The sequence below is a fragment of the Momordica charantia genome (assembly GCF_013281855.1).
Source record: "Momordica charantia cultivar OHB3-1 chromosome 2 unlocalized genomic scaffold, Mcharantia_2.0 BLBB01000002.1, whole genome shotgun sequence".
NCBI lineage: Eukaryota > Viridiplantae > Streptophyta > Magnoliopsida > Cucurbitales > Cucurbitaceae > Momordica > Momordica charantia.
Genome location: NW_028275160.1, coordinates 15,568,483 through 15,588,463, shown reverse-complemented (window position 1 = coordinate 15,588,463; position 19,981 = coordinate 15,568,483). Strand labels below are relative to the sequence as shown.

The window sequence follows — 19,981 nt, the reverse complement described above, 5'->3', positions numbered from 1 at the left end:
TTTAGTAAAGTAACCACTCACAAATCCTATGAACGAGGTGAGTTCGGCTGGTACGCTGCTCCAATTTCTGTTTGTCAACCCGAAAGGCTTAACCAGGAACTCGTAATGCCCATATCATGTTCTAAATGCAGTTTTCGGCACATTTGCTTCTCTTACCTTTAACTGATGATATTCGAATCGCAAATCAATTTTTAAAAACACTGCAGCACCTTTAAGCTGATCAAACAAATCATCTATTCGAGGCAATGGATATTTGTTCTGTATGGTTACCTTGTTCAGTGTATATAATCAATACATAACCTCAGAGTACCGTCTTTCTTTTTCACAAATAACACTAGCGCACCCCATGGTGACATACTCTAATGTAACCTTTATGAACTAATTCCTGCAATTGTGTCTTCAATTCTCTTAATTTTGTAGGAGCCATTCTATATGGTGCTTGAGATATCGGAGCAGTGCCTGGTATAAAATCAATCACAAACTCAACCTCTCGATCAGGTGGCAAGCCAGATAAATCATCTGGAAATTCGTCTGGAAACTCTCACACAACTGGTATATCTTCAAGCTTCCCTTTTTTAGTCCGCGGATCAATAACATATGCTAAGTATGTTGTACACCCCTTATTCAACAATTTACTAGCCTTCATTGCAGATATTACACATGCTGGACGAATTGTTCTTTTACCTCTAAAGATAATCTCAGTTTCCCCTGGCCGTTTAAATATAATTTCCTTCTGATAATAGTCAATCGATGCATGATGTGTGAATAGGAAATCCATTCCGAAAATAACATCAAACTCATGAATATTCAATGGGACTAAATCCACATTAAACTGTCTATTACCCAAATCAATCATGCAATTACGATAAACAGTGTCTACTATAAAAGATATACCAACCGATGTAGCTACTATCAATTCACTAGGTAAGGGTTCTAACTTTCTATCTAACCCAACAGAAAACATGATAGAAATAAATGAATGTGTAGCACCCGAATCGAATAAAACATGAGCATTTTTATCGAAGATATTCAACGACCTGTAACTACATTTGGCAGTTCTTCGGCCTCATGCTGCGTCATTGCAAATATCTTTCCCTGACCACATGGTCTACCTACCTGACCCTTCGACTTAACACCACTAGAATTTCATGTATTTGGTTGTCCCTCACTCACAGGTTTTGCTTGTGAATTTGAACGTCCCTATACAGTCGATCTCGAGGAAGCTCCTTGGGACGCACTACCTTCCTGCCACAACTGAGCACATTCTCTTTTTATATGACCTGCTTGCCCGTAGTTATAACAAACAATGCTCGCCCTCCAAAGGCATTCACCCCTGTGCCACTTACCACAATTCTTACATACAGGATATCTAGTATAACTAGAAACAGACTCCGCTTGCTGCCCAGATTGTTGACTACCAAAAGGTCTTATATACTGACTCGAGCCACTCGTAGTCTGTTGAGGAAAATTTACATTCGCTCTAAAGTTTTGTGATCCTCGATATCTTGGTTTAAAACTCTCTCGACCCGATACCCCAAGCAAAAATCCCCTACTACTATCTCGAAAATGTCTACCACTCGAAGAACTGGTAGAGTTAGAAAAAGTGTCACGTACATTCTTTGACACTTCCCTCTGATTTTTCTTGTCTAACAAACTCTTCTCAACCCTTGCTGCAGCTTCCACCAAGGGTCAAAATTCCTACCACCCAGATACAGTAGTACAGCTTCGAATCTCCTCACGCAACCCATCCTCAAACAGTTTACATCGATCAGTCTCATCTTCAATGATAGTGGTGGCATACTTTGAAAGTTCTACATATTTTTTCTGATATTCTGCTACCGTCATCGACCCCTGTATTAGCTTCAAGAACTCACTTCTTTTTGCATCTCTGTAGGATCGTGGGTAGTATGCTTCATTAAACAAGTTTTTGAATTCTTTCCAGCTTAATTTTTCAGCTTTTGGTTGTCTCGCTATAACTGACTCCCACCACTCACCATCTCCTCTTTGTAGCAAAAATGTAGCCAGTCAGACTTTCCTGTCTTCTAGACAACCCATCACATTAAAACATTTTTCTAACTTTTTTATCCACAATTCTGCATCAGTTGGATCTGCTGTCCCAGAAAAATCAGTAGCCCCTAAAGCTCTGAGTCGCTTGATCTTAAAGTCTTTCTCAGGATCCCTCCATAACATCCTTGCTCCCAATGCAGCAATTCTTTCCATTACACGTTCATCCTGATCAACTATATCCTCTTGTGAATCTACTGGCTGGTGGCTAGACTCACCAACTACGTCTTCTGCCATTGTATTCTGCATACCAGGGACCTGTTGAGTTTCAAATTCATTAAGCCTCAACGTTCTGCCCTCACGTAATAAAATAAAATGATATGCATATCACACAATTATAACATAAACCATTAATGGATCTTCTATTCATGTTATGCAGGATCTTTCTTTTGCTCTGATACCAAACTGACACGACCCACCCTAAACACCTACTAGCTCTAAGACAAGCCGCGCCGACCACAGACCCCCAACCAACTACCAAGTCTATAGTCAACTTCTTTCTAAATTTCTAAGACTAATTTAGATTATTCTTCAATATATAAAACATAAAGTGTAACATAATTCAGTTCAGAAATAACTATTCGGCCACGACTTCTAAACATGTTGTACAACCTCAAAAGGTACAACTACTCCATTACAAGTCATTCTAAATGTACATACAAAGTGATATGCAAGTTCTGAGACGATGAGTGGCAGAAACTAGTCGGCTATCTCTTTAAAACTCAGATGCAGCCTGGTGGAGAAAAACAATGATAAACAGTGAGCTAGGAAGCTCAGTGAGCGACAATTTAATAAGAAAATAGTTTCGTAAAACTTCTTCCATAAACCAACTCAAATTTCAACTCTTATAACAAACTTCTTTAAACTGAAATTATAAGCTTTTTCTAGTAAAGCTTCATATAACTTGTAACAACATATACTTTCTAAATACATATCAAATATCTTCTTTCAAACCTAAAACGGTTAAAAAAACTCAACACCACATATGTATCAACATTCTATTTTTGTCTACCAGCGTAGAATAATCTCAATACGCACAACATAATAATTCTATTTCTGGTCCACTGGCATAAAGTAATCTCAATATACACAGCAGAATATTTCTCTCAACGCGTGGAGTAAAATGGTCCCAAAGACCTTCTATTTCTGGGTATACTATAGAAACACATTCACATAGCATACGGGTAAATCACCTGGATACAATAATATGGTGGTTTGAAAACTATTCTCAATCTCATATTTCTTTCTTAAATCACTTCTAAACATATTTCTTTCTAACCATGCACAGCAGTTTCTCTGGAAAATCATAAAGCATTTCAAAATTCTTAGAAACATTCATAAATTCTCAAAAACATTTCTAAATTCTCAACAAACCCAATTTCTCAATAGAAATGATCAAACATACGTAATATATATTTTCTTGAAGTTCTATAATAGATATCTTAAAATATTTAGTAAAATAACCACTCACAAATTCTAATAATAATATCCAAAACGTTTAGTAAAGTAACCACTCACAAATCCTATGAACGAGGTGAGTTCGGATGGTACGCTTCTCCAATTTCTGTTAGTCCTCAAATAATAACCAACTAAAATTCAATTCACACTCAATTTCCAATTAAACTGTACAATTCTTTAAATTAAACCACAAATTCAATCAACAACCTCATTCTCTCTCTACCATGCAATTACACTTCTTTCTCTCTCATCTTCCTTACAAGTGGGACCCACATCCCACCTTGATAACCTTCCAAACCCATTCGTCACACGTGATTAGCTTCAATTTCCCAATCATTTGCTTTTTCATTTGCTTTTATTTTTAATTTAAACCCACACATTTTCTCTCCTCTACTATTCACCTTCTTCCTCCCTCAACCACAACCAACGAAAACCTCTATTTATTCCCCTCCATTTCTTCTCTTCTTCTTCTTTTATTTCAACAGATTCCTCAAATCTACAACAATGAAAAGACGCACAGATGCCGAAAACCATCACAAAAGTTCAAACAAACCAAATATTCAGAGTTTCCACCTATTTCAAGAGATACATTGAACACAAGAAGAAAACCCACAAACTAATCTTCCATCCATTACCTGTTACAATTTTTTCTTCATCTAAAACCACCTTCACCTCCCCCTTCTTCAGCAATGAAATCCTTCCCTTTCAGCCTCCTCTCTCTCTGTTTTGTTTCGTGCCCTACACTTCCCTTCTTTTTTTCTTTCCTTTTCTTCCTTTTTCTATCTTTTCTGTTTTCCCATTTTTCCTCTACACGTGTTCCCTCAACACCTTCACACACGGCTTCACTTTCCCACTTTTCTTTTTTTTTTTTTTTGAACTCAAAATTACAATACTATCCTTACAAATATACACTTGAATATGATTCAAATAAAGCTTTCATTAAATATATGATATTTAATTATCATTAATTAATTAGTTCAATAATTTAAGAATTAAGTAAATGAAATTAAACAACCCACTTCTTTGCATTTCGCAAGGAGGTGGAAAGTTAGTGGGTGGGGAGGTTGCTTCCTCCCCACTCCTCTCCCTCTCTATAAGATAGGAGTGGTGGATTTTGTTTAAAGATTGAACACCCTCTCTCACGACTACCAAATTTCCTCACTTTCAAAAGACGGCTCCCACAAACCGGTCCATGCCAAGAGAATAGTGGGGAAGGTGTTTTGGTGGCGTTGGTGCTATCGTTATAAAGGGTCTTCAAAGGTAGTGTATCTTTACTTTTTTTGCTTATTTGTTTTTCTTTGTAGTTCTTCTAAAACAAAATCGAAGAACAAGCGTTCACGCACTTCCGTTGCTGGATTTGATACCTTCAATTGATATCAAAGCTAATTTTTGCTTTCAATCTTGTTTTGAATTACAATGAAAAGTATGGTGGGTATTTTACTCTACATTTGATGTATGAGGTTTGCTTAATAGATGTTTTTTATTTTTGGCATTAGATTTACAATTTTTAAGTTGATTTGATCAATTTAAGAGCCCGTTGTTTTGGACATCTAATTCTGTAAATCGAGTTTGTAAGTTCGTGTTGTTTGTGGCAAGGAGTTACTGTGAAAGAGTACAAGAAAAAAGAAACAAACTAGAATTGCCCCTGCAGGCACTACCAATTTGTTGCCAACACCTGAAAGGACCCAAGGCTGCTACAGAGGGGCGGCGTCGGGAGATTTTATTTTATTTTTTTTGTTATAGAATGCCAAAAATCAGTCTATTTTGCTATTTAATTACTATGCATTATGAATGTTTGTTTAATTATTTATATATGTTGCATAAAGTATGACATATAGTTTAAAATCCCACCATATGTTACATGCACCATATGTATATAAGTGTTATAATATATGTTTGCATTGTTTTATATTTTCATGAGTAGTTAATATAATTGTTATATTAATTGAATGAAAATTGAAATGTATTGAGCATGACATTACTTTAGTGAATATAATTGTTATATTTATGTATGTCATCGTTGTATGTTTATAGGTTAAATTTCTTTAATTTACAAAGGTTATAAAGTTAATAGAAATTAAAACCTATAATAAAGAATTGCATGAAAACATAGGGTCCTTATGTAATTGAATTTAAAGGGGTTTAAAATTAATTAGACCTTATTATAAGTTTCTAATATTATTAGAATTAGCCTTTTGTTTTGGTTTTAAATAGGTTTAAAATGACTAAATAAAATATTAGTATAAAATATTGCCTATAAGGAAACTCTGTCTAAGGAAAGTTCTATCTACGGTTGAGGTACTTAAGTGACCGTAAGGGAACACCTCTACTTGGGAATCGACCTGGAAGTTGAATTAGTCAATATTTTATAGCATTCAATAATGTGGTAAGCTCGTTAAAATGTTTAATAAACTAAAACATTAGTGTTAAATAAATCCAATATAAAAGTTATATTAGGCAAACTAATAAACTTAGATAATATGATTAAGTTGGATTTTACCTAAGTAATAAACCCTAGTTTTAAAATACTAAGTGGGAGGATTAGGTATATATACCAAGTATATAAGATACACGGCCTACGTGTCCCCTGGAGTGGCCACCCCTACAGAGGGTCTATTATATGGAATCAAAATCAATGCGAACTCTAGAAATGGAAAAGGTTTCTTAGGTTTTGCACCAATATTGTCCTTTCCTTCGTCGGGTCTGAAAATGGTGGGTCACATTTACGAGAAATTGTTAAGTTAGTTAATAATTTCTTGATCGAACAAACGGTGACTAGTTGTTATAGAAATAAGAGTTATTCTGGTGTAATATGTAGTTGAGAATGTCTCAATTCAGTGAAGGAGTAGTTGACTGCCCCATCGTAGCTGTTGCTCTAAATCACTAAACATCGTTGCAAAAATAAGTTTCATTATTATGGTGCATTATTACTTTTTACTAAAATTGATTTGTTTTAATGAGTAATGCAAATGTCTAATATAGATTTGTTTGTATTTCAACATGTCTACTTTAATTATCGCTATGCTTGCCGCTAAAAAACTTAATGGTGAAAACTAGAAACAATATAAAACGAACTTGACTATGATTCTCGTGATAGAGGATCTAATGTTCATCTTGACTAAGGAGTGTCCTCAGGCTCCCGCACCCAATGCATGCCGAGCTGGTCGGGATGCCTATGACAGGTGAACCAAGGCCAATGACAAGGTCAGGGTCTACATCCTGGCAAACATATCTAATGTGTTGGAAAAGAAGTATGAGAATGATCACCGCTAGTGAGATCATGGATTCATTGCAGGACATGTTTGGACAACCATCCACCAAGCCCAACACGATGTTTTCAGTTCATTTTCACGTCCGCATGAAAGAGGGAATATCAATGCGAGAACACGTTCTCAATATGATGGTCCACTTTAATGTGGCTGAGATGAACGGGACTGTCATAGACGAGGGGAGTCAGGTTATCATGGAATCTCTTCGAAGAGTTTCCAACAGTTTCGTAGCAATGTTGTTATGAACAAGATAGAGTATAACCTTATCACACTCTTAAATGAGTTATAGATTTTTCAATCTCTTATGAAACATAAGGGACAAGAAGTAGAGGCAAATGTTGTCACCTCAAAACGGTTCTATGAGGTTCGACCTCAAAAACCAAATATGTACCTTCTCCTTCTAGAAGTAAAACTTTCAAAAAGAAAAAGAATAGTGGTAAGGGACCTAAAACTGACCCTACTGTTGCTTCCAAGAAGGGATGGCAAAAGTTACAACCAAAGAAAAGTGTTTCCGCTGCAACGTGGATGGGCACTGGAAGACAAACTGCCTGAAATACCTTCCCAAAAAGAAGAAAGCCAAAGATGGTAAATATGATTTACTTGTACTTGAAACTTGATTAGTGGAGAATAATGATTCTGCCTGGATACTTGATTCAGAGGTCACTAACCGTTTTTGTTCTTCATTTCAGGGAATTAGTTTATGGAGACAGCTTGAAGTTAAGGAGATGACTCTCAAGGTCAAAACGGGAGATGTCATCTCGGCAGTCGCAATGGAGGACTTAAAGTTCGTTTTAGACAAGAATTCATATATATTATTAGATAATGTGTATGTAATTCCCAAAATAAATAGGAACTTAATTTCAATTTCTTGTCTATTAGAAATAGGGGTGTAATCGATTCGGGTCAGGTCGGGTTTTGGGGAAAACCGGCCCGAACCAATAGTTTTCAAGTCAAATCCGACCCAACCCAACTTAAATTCCATTTTTTTCTCTTCTTCTTCTCTTCCTTATCCTTCTAACCCTATGGCTTTTTCCCTCTTTTCCATGAAACCAAAAAGTAGAAAAAGAAATGGTCCAATTGTTTTTTGTTTTTTCAAAAGAAACACTAACAGAAAAGCTCTTACATTTTTTTCCCTCCTCTTAATCACTTCACACCAAAAGTTTTATTGTTTATTTTTAAAAAAAGTTAACCTCAAACACAAGCTCTTTTTTCTGTAATGGTTTTTCCCTCTGACTTTTGTTGGTCGATTTTTCCTTTTTCTTTTTCAAAAGAAACTTAAAAAGATAGATGAAATCAGCGTTTTGTTGAGAAATTTCATATGGTTATTGCTCAAAAACTCCCAAATTAGCAACAACCTTTGATTTCATCTCCCATGTCAAACACAAGCTCGTCGCCACCTCCACTGCCGCGACTTCAAGGTTTCTGATTCGCCCTACCACCTCTGGTAGAAAGTGTTGGCCGCCTCCGCCTCCAGTTCGTCCTACCTCCACCGCTGCCCCCTTCCTCATTTTTGTTGGCCGCCTCCATCGCCTTGTGCTGCCACCGATAGAAAGTGTTGCTTTCCACCGGGGTTCGTTCAAATAGAGAAGGAGGTAGGGAAGGAGTGAGAGGTAGGGGGCGGCGTAGGTTATTGTGAAATGAGGGAGGGGGAGAAAAGAGGAGTTATAAATGAAACCTAATTTGGTTAAATCCGAACCGAACTGAATAACTTCGGTTTGGTTCGCTTCATGTTTTGTTCAAATCGAACCGACCCGAACTGGTTCGGTTCAATTTGGTTTTTCGAGTCGGTTCGATTCCTTTCACCCCTAATTAGAACAAATGAAATGTTAATTTCACGAAATGGTGTTTATATTTGTTCTACAAAGCTTGAAAACAACTTATATCGGTTTAGACCAACCATAACTAAAGAAATTTTAAATACATAGTTGTTTAAAAATGCTAAAACTCAACATAAAAGGCAAAGAACTTCTCCTAAAGAAAATATTTATCTTTGGCACTTAATATTAGATCACATAAATCTCAACAGGACTGGGAAATTGGTTAAGAGTGGACTTCCAAGCGAGTTAGAAAATTACTCACTACCTCCATATGAATCTTGTCTTGAAGGTAGGTGACTGGGCGTTTATGCTGAACGCACGCACTAAGCGTGGTAACAATTATATAGATGCAAGCGCACACCTGTCAGAGTAATATAAAATGGATGGAGTATCCAAGTATCGATCCTCAAGGACTTCTAAATAATTTCCAAACTCTGAAGTTTTAAAGAATAGTGAATGTTGAAATGAGTGATTCTTGTAAAATGGGAAGTGGTCACAAATAATGGTTTTGGATTTGGGATTTGGACTTATAATAATAAAACCTAGCCCGAATTACTTCAAGTTAGCCATCAAAGAATCAAGGACATGCTAAGGACAATATGCATTTTACTTTAGAAACCAACGACTACGCTTCTCACTTGACTTATGTCTAAGCAAGTTCAAAGTCCTAAGACATTCCCTAATATGTCTATTATGAGAGATATCTTAGTTTTAGGATGGAAATAGTCGCAACCTCGGGTTAAGGTCCTATGTCTAGGCTACTTAAGCGGAACCCTTATGTCTAAGGCGCTCCTCTCCTCGGTTTAACCACTCAACAATGCAAATAAGCAACCTTTTCAGTATTGACTTGTTAAGACTTACAGTGGCCTTCTCTAAATCCTAACTTTTTGGGAAAACATGTTGAGCAATGAATGGAAAGCAAAAAACACTACTTCTTAGCAACCCTTTTTAGACATAAAAGGCTAACTATCCATAACCAGGCTAGAGACGAGAATTTAGAAAGACATATTGAAGAAAATACAGCAAGTAAAATGGTTGAATGTGGAATGCATGTGTGAAAAACAAAAGTTAACTAACGGAGAGTTTTTATCGGGATTGAGAGCTTCGCCCTTCTCTTTCAAGCAAGGGGGAGTGTCACGTGCTCTTTCCTCCAAAAACACAACTCTCTTAACTAAAAATAAAGTAAAGGCAAAGAGAGAATAAGCAAAGTGCTAGATTTTTATATATTTGAATAAGTAGAAAATAACTAAGTACAAATGGAAACAAAACAAAGCTCAATAAAAGAATGTAAAGTACTCGGGATTTAAAAACCAAAAGCAACTAATGAAAGCAACTCAAAAGTACTTAGAAAGCAACAAAGAAACACTAAAAATGATCAAGAGAAGGAAGCAAGGCTTGATGAATTTGGTGGAGAAGTTGCTGGAATTTATAGCTGTGCAGAATTGGTTAGGTAGGTCCTAAAACGATGGTGAATCACCCATTTCCAACTCTTTTGACTGACCAAATCGTGCTCAAACTGATAGTGGAACACTTCTTCTACACGTATGCATCAGTTGGAACCACCAAAACGCATTGGAAGACGCGTTTCATTAAGGGCAAAGTTGGAAGAAAAACAGTTTTTCTGCAGGCTTCCCAGGCGCCTGGCGCCTCCCATGAAGTTTTTCCGTCTTTTTGCTTCTTTTGATTAATTTGCACTCCCAAATGGTCCTAAAATGTCATAAATACAATATAAGCCAACCACAAACCATAATATATGAATTTTGCATGAATTGGAACTCAAACGATCGAGAAAAATCCGAAACAAAGCTGAAACATAGTAAAAACAGCATCTAAAACCTTCTTTTTACGCATGTAAACAAGCGTAATCACACCCCCAAACTTAACTTTTTGCTTGTCCTCAAGCAAAACTTAGCAACTTTAATCAGCTTTCTAACACATGGACAAGGAAAAGCAAAAGCAACCGAGATGTTCAATCATAAATTGTCTCAAGGAAAAGATGTCAAAGCCTACCATTCTATTGCCTTTGTAAACTTAGTCACTATAAACCAAGTTTGAAATGATAAAAACTTTTTCTTTCAAAATCTTTTTTCTCTTTCAAAAACAGAAAACGTTTTCAAATACCCCTAAGGAATCTGCACACTCCCTTCTTACACTAAGACTTTTACATCTGAAAGATCGGCTACTAGCCCCTGAGGTTTCCACACACTAACATCGGTTTCAACCACAGCTACTCGTAGAAAGACTTTGAAACTAACAGCTAGGTCATAAAACGACGACAATGAGAAACACGAAGTCACTTATCACCATCCTTACTGCTATTTTCAAAGTCAACACCCAACCTAAAACTAAATGGGTGTCTACAGTAGGACTCGGAAATCATAACTACATTTTCTTTAACTCTCATTGTTTTTACCACTCTTTTCTTTCTAACACAAATCTTTTCCCCACTCTTATTTTCTCTCAACAAGACTCTTTTTACTCTTTTGCAAAATTTTTTTTTTTTTTTTTCTGTTTTGTGTTTTTTTTTTTCTTTTCAACACTTTCTTTTTTTTTTAATAGCATTTGTTTTTCGAACTGACTCTTTTTCAAAAGAAAATAGCATGATTTTTCAAATATAAATAACACTTTATCTTTCTGAAACAACGACTCACACAACGACTGTCCCCCCCTAACTTAAGAGAGACAGTGTCCTCACTGGGAAAAGACTTTTGCATCGGATGAAAAAGACTTAACAATAAAAAGGACAAGGACTTCCTATATAGGGGCAAAGAAAAAGCTTAAAGTTTGTAAAGATCAAAAAGACATAAAAGAAAATGAGTTTATCACATAAACAAAGGAAATAGCTCCAAGCTTAGTCAGGCATAGAACAGAAAACTCAACAATCTCTTATAATCATCATTGACATGAAATCACATGCACAGCACAGATGCTTCAAAATAGGCATGTGAAAAGCTAAACTAAGGTTAAGTGAAGGCATACTTTAAGTGATCAGAAGATAAACGATACTAATTTATTCATGCTTCAACTGAGCTCGAAACATAATCAATACAAAAAAAAAAAACATGCGTAGTAATGCTAGAATATGCAAACTACGTCATTAACCAAAAGAAGAAAACACAAAAAATAGCAAAGAAGGAACCTCCCCTTCATGAAGTCGGAGGTTGTGGACTAGGATCAGTGTCAGTACTGGGAGATGGATGACCAAGGATAGCAGCTAGCGTTGGAGGCCATGAAGGTAAAACCGCAAAATCCAATGAAGCCCTTAAGTTATAGATATGTTGCACGACTTCTCGAACCTGATCTCGCAGCTGGTGGTTCTCCTCTCGAAGACGACGGATCTCCGATGTAGGAGACATCCCAGTACCTTCCCTTCTTTGTAACGCATGGGCGATAATACGCCGAATATTCTTCTCTTCCACAATTGGGGCATCTCTCTTAATTTGATCCTCAGGGAGCTGTACACCTTGTCGCAAGCATAAAGAAGTGACCAAACGTGGGTGATAAAGCTTACCACGTGTCCGGTGGGCACACTCATGGATACTGGTATTGATCAATTCTCCATAATTCACATCTATGCCCTTTAGCATGGCATAAACCAGCAATGCCCTATCATGAGTGACATGCTCATCATGCTCCGTTGGCAGAATTCTGTTTTTGACTATGTATAACCATCTTGCAGCAGCTAGGGAAACATCCTCGGGTTTTAGTCGTACCTTGCCATGAGTAGTCAAATCCCAAGTGGCAGAGGGCTTCCCAACACATTCTAGAGCCTCATCAAGCTGTTCCAGAGTCGGAGTCACTAACATCTTATTGCCCACAGCATCTCTGATATTCTCAATGTTGAAGGTGTAGTTGATCTGAGTGGCATCAAACCGTATTTCCTTCCCGCGCACTATGGCTATATGTGACTGGGGATGGACTGCAGCATAGAATTCTCTGACTAACTCCAAAGCCTCACATTGTATGGGCTGAATGAGTGGTCTCCATTCTTTGTCTCTGGCGGTCTCCCTCCAATCATCAGGCACATCTCCTAGGGTGAGATCAAATCCCAATTCTGTCATAATCTTACGGGATTTCATTAATGAAGTTCGAGTGGCTAAATTTGCTGCGTTCCATTTCGTCTCGACCTCCTCTCCCTCAGACAAGTCCAGTTCAATTGTATCAACTGGCCCAGGTGCCACTACCTTCTTCTTAGCTTCAGCTGCTTTAGCTTTCGCAGCTCTCGTTTTAGGTTCATTCACGGGCACTGTTGGCTTCTTAGCCTGAACTGCACGTCGTTTTGAACTCTTTTTCTCCCGCCTCTTGTATTAAAACATTTCCCTTATCGTCTGCGTGTCCTCAGGATCTTCTTCGCTGGTAGGTTCATGAGTACTATTCTCCCCAACCTTGGATCTACCTGTATCACACCCAAGCGGGTTAACTGTATTAGAAGGAATAGTGTGAGCATCCCTTACCCCTGGTAGAGTGGCCATCGGTGTGACATACTCATCCGTTGCCAACGGAGTAGATCCAGTTGCCCCAGTAGGCAACTCTTGGTGACTACAAAATGCTCCTTCTGTAGGTGTATCCAATGGGGAAGGTTCCTGAGTATCTGTTCTCACCACTTCATTCTCGGTATCCTCTGTTTCTGGCATATTTGAACAATGTCCTCGTGAAACCAGTAGAAAATCATCATTACCATCTTCCGGTGTAATAATCAATGGAGATGAATAAAACTGCTCCTCGTCCCTGTTCTCCATAGATGAATCCTTAGGCGTCAGACGCCTACTACTCTCATCTTCCTCAATTTCTGGGTCTATCATCACCTCCTTGCCCTTCCTCTTTTGCCCTATCGAAACCCCGGGCTCTAGCCTATGGCTATGACTCTTCTCTTGCTCTCCTCCATGCTCATCTCCTGCATCCATTGGCATATTGGTTGGTGTTGGCATCCTAGGAGGCTCTAAGGGTTTTAGTTGTCCCATGTTGAAAGTACTCGATATGTTAGGGTTCAATTGGGGTGCTTGAGGTCCTCTTTCTAGGAATGGAAGTTGAGCTGGTGGGGGAACTCTAGGTGAAATCATCCCATAATTATGTGGAGGTACCCAATGACCCATTCCATAATAAGGTGGAAGGCTAGGAATTAGAGTAGATGGGTTTGGCATTCCATAAGGATGAACACTAGCTGGAATTTGCATTTGAGACAAGGGAAAATGATAGGAAGGAACCGGGTTAAACATAAACGGTTGGTACATACCCGGATTGATCATTGGAGGAAGTTGTTGAGGATTTTCAGCCCTAAACTCACTGTTTTGAGGTATATTAAAGGTGGGTAGTTGCTGAAAATTAACATAACCATGTGGGCTCATTATAGGATGTTGTGTAGGAGCTTGGGATGGAGGACATTCAAATGTTTGAAGCGGGTTTCCTCCCCTAACAGCAGCTAGCTTAGAATCTGAACCCATGTGGTGTTGGAAGTTCTCCAATGGTGGAAAAGGAATGCTTGTGGCATTTGGAGCTTGAGTGGAAGAGGTAGGAAGTGAAGTATGTTGAGAAGAGGAAGCCATAGATGTAAGCAAATGCTGGAAATTTCTTCTTCTCTTTGGTGGTGGCTGAAAATCGAAAACAAGGGTGATGAAGGGAGTGGGTTTTTGCCGAAAAAACAAGGGGAAGAAGAGAGTTGTGTGGGTTTGGGTGGAGTTGTAAAGCTTAGGCAATGGGTCTATTTAAAGCTTTCCCCAAACTAAATCCTAAATGGAAAGGGATTGACATTTAAGTTCAACCAAGTTTCCTAAACCTAAAAGGAAAAGAAAACAAATTTGAATACAAAATAGGATTAGGGAAACAAAATTTGAGTTTGAAGAGAAGTTCTTAAAGCTAAATCATAGAGGATTAATGTTTGACCCAAAATAAAGCCCATGCTATCGAAAATTAAAACCCAAACCGTGAAGGAAAATGAAATTCGAACTGCTGGAAAACAGGGCAGGCGCCAGGCGCCTGCGTGATTTATTTTCGCAAAGGGCAGGCGCCAGGCGCCTGCGTAAAATTTTTCAATGTTTTTTTTTTTTTTTTCATTCTTTCTTTTTGTTTTTCAACGTTTTCCAAAAACATTCTTAATAAGCAAAACTTTTTATAATTAGACAAAAAGAATGTAAGATACAAAAATTTCCTTCCTTTACTTTTGTTCTTTCCAAACGGATAAGAAGGAAAAACATTTTTCGCAAACATTTATTGACCTGAAAGTTGAATAGAGGTTTTTCCTCTATCCACTGGTTCTCCAAAATACGGCTTAAGTCTCTGCCCATTTACTTTAAAAACATTTCCTTTAGAGTCAACTAGATCCACTGCCCCATATGGGTAGACTTTAAAAATTTGAAAGGGACCAGACCATCTAGACTTAAGTTTTCCAGGGAAAAGTTTCAACCTAAAGTTGAATAACAGAACCAGATCACCTTCTTGAAGATTGTTCGGCCGAAGACGCCTATCATGCCACTGTTTAGTTTTTTCCTTAAACAACTTAGCATTCTCATAAGAAAAGTGCCTGTGTTCTTCTAATTCCAACAATTGTAACTTCCTCGCTTCACCTGCAGCCAACAAATCAAAATTTAATTTCTTAGTAGCCCAAAATGCTTTATATTCTAGCTCAAGAGGCAAATGACATGCTTTTCCAAAGATTAGCCTATAGGGGGACATGCCGAGGGGAGTCTTAAATGCTGTCCTATATGCCCAAAGTGAATCATCAAGCTTAAAAGACCAATCCCTACGGTTAAGATTTACAGTTTTTTCTAAAATGTTTTTTATCTCCCTATTAGATATTTCGGCTAACCCATTCGACTGAGGATGATATGCTGTTGCAACCCTATGACGCACATTGTATTTAGTCAGCAACTTTTGCATAGACCTATTCACAAAATGAGCCCCCCCATCGCTTATCAGACAACGCGGGGTTCCATAACGCGTAAAAATGTGCTTTTGCAGAAAACGAATAACAACTTTGGAATCATTGGTAGCAGTTGCAATGGCTTCTATCCATTTCGAAACATAATCTACTGCTAACAATATATAAAGCTTACCATTAGAAGATGGAAATGGACCCATAAAATCTATACCCCACACATCAAATATTTCAATCTCCAGGATCGGGGTTTGAGGCATTTCGTGGCGTTTAGATATATTACCTGTCCGTTGGCATTTGTCACAAACCTGGGCAAACTTATGTGCATCTTTGAACAGAGTGGGCCAAAAGAACCCACTTTGCAAAACTTTGGCTGCGGTTTTGTGTCCTGCAAAATGTCCTCCATATGGAGACATATGACAAGCGTCTAATATCGCCTCGTGCTCTTCTTCTGCGACACACCTGCGTAAGATATTGTCAGGTCCTAGCTTATATAAAAAAGGCTCATCCCAACGATAACATCGAACTTCATTTAAAATTTCTTTACCTGTTGCTTGTTGAACTCATAAGGAACTATTCGACTTACCAAATAATTTGCTATATCGGCATACCACGGAACTGAATCAACTCGCAAGAGTTGCTCGTCAATAAACTGTTCACGTATAACAGTTCCATCATCACAGAGCGGGGATTCCAATCTAGACAGGTGATCAGCAACTTGGTTTTCAGTACCCTTCCTGTCCCTAACTTCAATATCAAACTCTTGAAGTAACAAAATCCACCGTATCAAACGTGGTTTAGCATCTTTTTTAGCAAATAAATATTTTAAAGCAGAATGGTCAGTAAAAACAATGACTTTTGTGCCTATCAAGTAAGACCTAAACTTATCAAAGGCGAACACAACTGCTAACAGTTTCTTTTCAGTAGTAGTGTAATTGAGTTGTGCACCGGTCAGAGTCTTACTAGCATAATACACAGGATGCAAGATCTTGTTTTTACGTTGTCCTAACATAGCTCCTATTGCATAATCACTAGCATCACACATGAGCTCAAAAGGTAAATCCCAATTAGGTTCGATAATTATAGGAGCTGAACTTAGAGCAACTTTCAATATTTCAAATGATTTTAAACAGTCATCATCAAAAACAAATGGTCTATCATGTTCTAACAATTGACACAAGGGTTTAGAAATTTTAGCAAAGTCTTTTATAAAGCGGCGGTAAAATCCCCCATGCCCTAAAAAACTTCTAATCCCTTTGACATTTGTAGGAGGAGGTAGCTTTGAAATGATGTCTATCTTAGCGTGGTCTACCTCTATTCCTTGCTTGGAAATTTTGTGACCCAAAACAATACCCTCTTGTACCATGAAATGACACTTCTCCCAATTTAGGACTAGGTTTGTTTGTTCACATCTCTCCAATACTCTCTCCAAATTAACTAAACATGCGTCAAAAGAATTTCCAAAAACAGAAAAGTCATCCATAAAAACTTCTAGAATATTTTCTACCATGTCAGAGAAGATGGCCATCATACACCTCTGAAAAGTCGCGGGTGCATTGCATAGTCCAAAGGGCATTCGCCTAAAAGCAAACGTACCATACGGACACGTAAATGTTGTCTTCTCTTGGTCTTCTGGAGCAATAGTAATTTGATTATAACCCGAATATCCATCTAAAAAACAATAGAAATCCTTACCTGCCAGACGGTCGAGCATCTGGTCAATAAACGGGAGAGGAAAATGGTCTTTCTTTGTTACCTTGTTGAGTTTGCGATAGTCAATGCAAACTCTCCACCCGCTCACAGTTCGGGTTGAGATGAGCTCATTCTCCTCGTTGGCCACCACGGTAATACCCCCTTTCTTTGGTACACACTGTACTGGGCTTACCCAGCTGCTGTCGGATATTGGGTATATAACACCGGCGTCAAGCCATTTAAGAATTTCTTTCCTTACAACCTCTTTCATCTTCGGGTTCAACCGCCTTTGACTCTCAATAGAGTTCTTAGCATCTTCTTCCAATAGAATTTTGTGCATGCAAAAGGCTGGGCTTATCCCTCGGATATCTGCTATCGTCCATCCAATGGCCTTTTTGTGCTTCTCCAAAATCTGCAATAAAGAATATTCATTAGTAGGTGATAAATTGGAAGCTATAATAACTGGTAAAGTGTCGTTATCCCCTAGATACGCATATTTCAAATGCGACGGCAATGGCTTCTGCTCCAACGTGGGTGGTTCCACTATGGACGGAAGTAACGACTTGCATTCTTCTTTTTGTATTTTTTCAATAGGATTAGCCACATCTTCTGGTCCTTCTGCTATCTTATCAAGCTCTTCTTCAATCTCTGTAACTAATAAGTCATAAAACTCATCAAACATAACAGGATTCAAGCTATTTATAGCAGAGCACTCTTCAAAGTCTCCTGGTAATTTCATGGCATCTAGAACGTTAAATTTAACTTCTTCATTATTTACCCTCATTGTAATTTCTCCCTTCCTTACATTAAAAACTGTATCCCCAGTGGCTAGAAATGGTCTTCCCAAAATAATGGGAACGTCTAAGTCTGCCTCGCAATCTAGAATGATAAAGTCCGCAGGGAAAATGAATTTGTCCACCTGGACTAAAACATCTTCTATCTTTCCCTCAGGTCTTATGATAGATCTATCTGCTAGTTGGAGGGTAACCGTAGTAGGTCTAGCTTCTCCTATGCCTAAAGATTTGAAAACTGATAATGGCATAAGATTAATGCTAGCGCCTAGATCACATAATGCCCTACCTAAGTTTTTTCCTCCTATGGAACATGGAATGGTAAAACTGCCAGGATCATTACATTTCATGGGTAGCGGGCTGCCTACAGCTTCACTACTACATTTTGTCATAGCTACCAGTTCATGCTCTCCTATTTTTTTCTTCCTAGAAACTATATCTTTCAAAAACTTAGCATAATTTGGCATATGTTCTAGAGCATCTACTAATGGTATATTTATATGCAGTTGTTTTAAAATATCTAAAAATTTTCTAAACTAGGAATCATTATTTTTCTTAACTAATCTTTGTGGAAACGGGGGAGTAGGGGTAAAAGAAGGCTGTACCTGTGGAGGAACACTCGGGGTGTCCTCATTACCTTTTCTAATATTTTCTTTTTCTGGTGTTGTTGGATTTTCTGGTATCTTTACAATTGGTTCAGTGGACGGAATCTGTACATCTGTTGTTGGCATTGTTGGTCCATCATATGCCAGTCCACTCCTAAGGGTGACAGCTTTGCACTGTTCTTTCCCTTCTCGTTTTGGTAATTCAGTATGGCCTGGAAAAGAACCTTGTGGTCTATTCTTCAATTCATTGGCGAGCTGTCCCAATTGGGTCTCGAAATTCCTCATTGATGCCGCTTGGGATTGTATCACTGCGTCGGTTCGGGCCATGTACTCCTTCATCATATTCTCAAGATTTGAGTTGTTATTGTGAACTGGTGGAGTCTGTGTTCTCTGATTGTACTGCTGTTGCGGTGGTGGGATGTATTGTTGTGTAGGTGGAACATAGGGCTGCTTGTTCTGTTGGCTCTGCCCTTGATTAAAACCGCTCGAACCTCCTTGTCCTCCCCATGAGAAATTAGGGTGGTGCCTCCAACCTGGGTTGTAGGTGTTCGAATATGGGTTAAAGTTCCTATTGTTCCCATGTCCTACATAAAAAACAGAAGCAGGGTTATGTGGACAATTATCATAAATATGGTTTTCACTGCAAAATGAACAAATGAGATCGTTGTCTTGGCAAACAGGGGCAGGAGTGCAATAATCCGACTGCACAGGTTGTATCGGCGTGGCTAATGGATTTTTTATTCCCAATGCCATCTCTTTTAGCCTCTGGTTCATTGTAACCATCTCTTTTTGCATCGAGGTCGCAATGTCCAGAGCCAAAACTCCAGCTGGATCTTGCTTCTTTGGTGCTGCCCTAGATCTTTGCGAACACCATAGTTCGTTGTGTGAAGCTAAGTCATTTAGGATGTCAACTATCTCGTTGAATGTCTTCTTTGTAAAGGCTCCGTTGGCAGCATTGTTTAGCATCATCTTAGTAGGATGATCTAAACCTCTAAAGAAATGTTCTATCTGGATGCATGCCGGCAAGCCATGGTTCGGACATTTCCTGATTAGTTCTTTAAATCTCTCCCACGCCTCGTGAACAGGTTCACGATCATACTGTCTAAAGGAGATGATCTCCTCTCTGATATCAGCGTGGCGAGTAGGTGGGAAGAATTTTGTTAAGAACTTCTCCACTAACGACCCCCATGTGGTGATGGATCCCGGTGGAAATGCATTGAGCCATGCTCTAGCTTGGTCCTTCAAAGAAAATGGAAAAAGTGTTAGTCTCAGAGCATCGTCTGTTATACCAGGTAATCGAAATGCATTTGCAATTTGAATGAATGATTTCAGATGATCATGTGGATCCTCATGTTCCTGCCCTCCAAAATGTCCAATTGTCTGCAACATTTGGAACATCATTGGTTTAAGCTCA

At 38.3% G+C, this 19,981-nt stretch overlaps 1 non-coding gene and 1 pseudogene across 1 annotated transcript; one reads left to right on the top strand and one right to left on the bottom strand.

Moving 5' to 3' along the window:
- Nucleotides 1–275: 275 nt before the first annotated feature.
- LOC148212892 (uncharacterized) lies at nt 276–1,845 on the bottom strand (annotated as a pseudogene).
- A 17,746-nt stretch (nt 1,846–19,591) lies between these two features.
- On the top strand, nt 19,592–19,698 carry LOC148212891 (small nucleolar RNA R71). The gene has a single exon (XR_015789563.1). It is a non-coding gene; the product is annotated as a small nucleolar RNA R71 (small nucleolar RNA).
- Nucleotides 19,699–19,981: the final 283 nt, after the last annotated feature.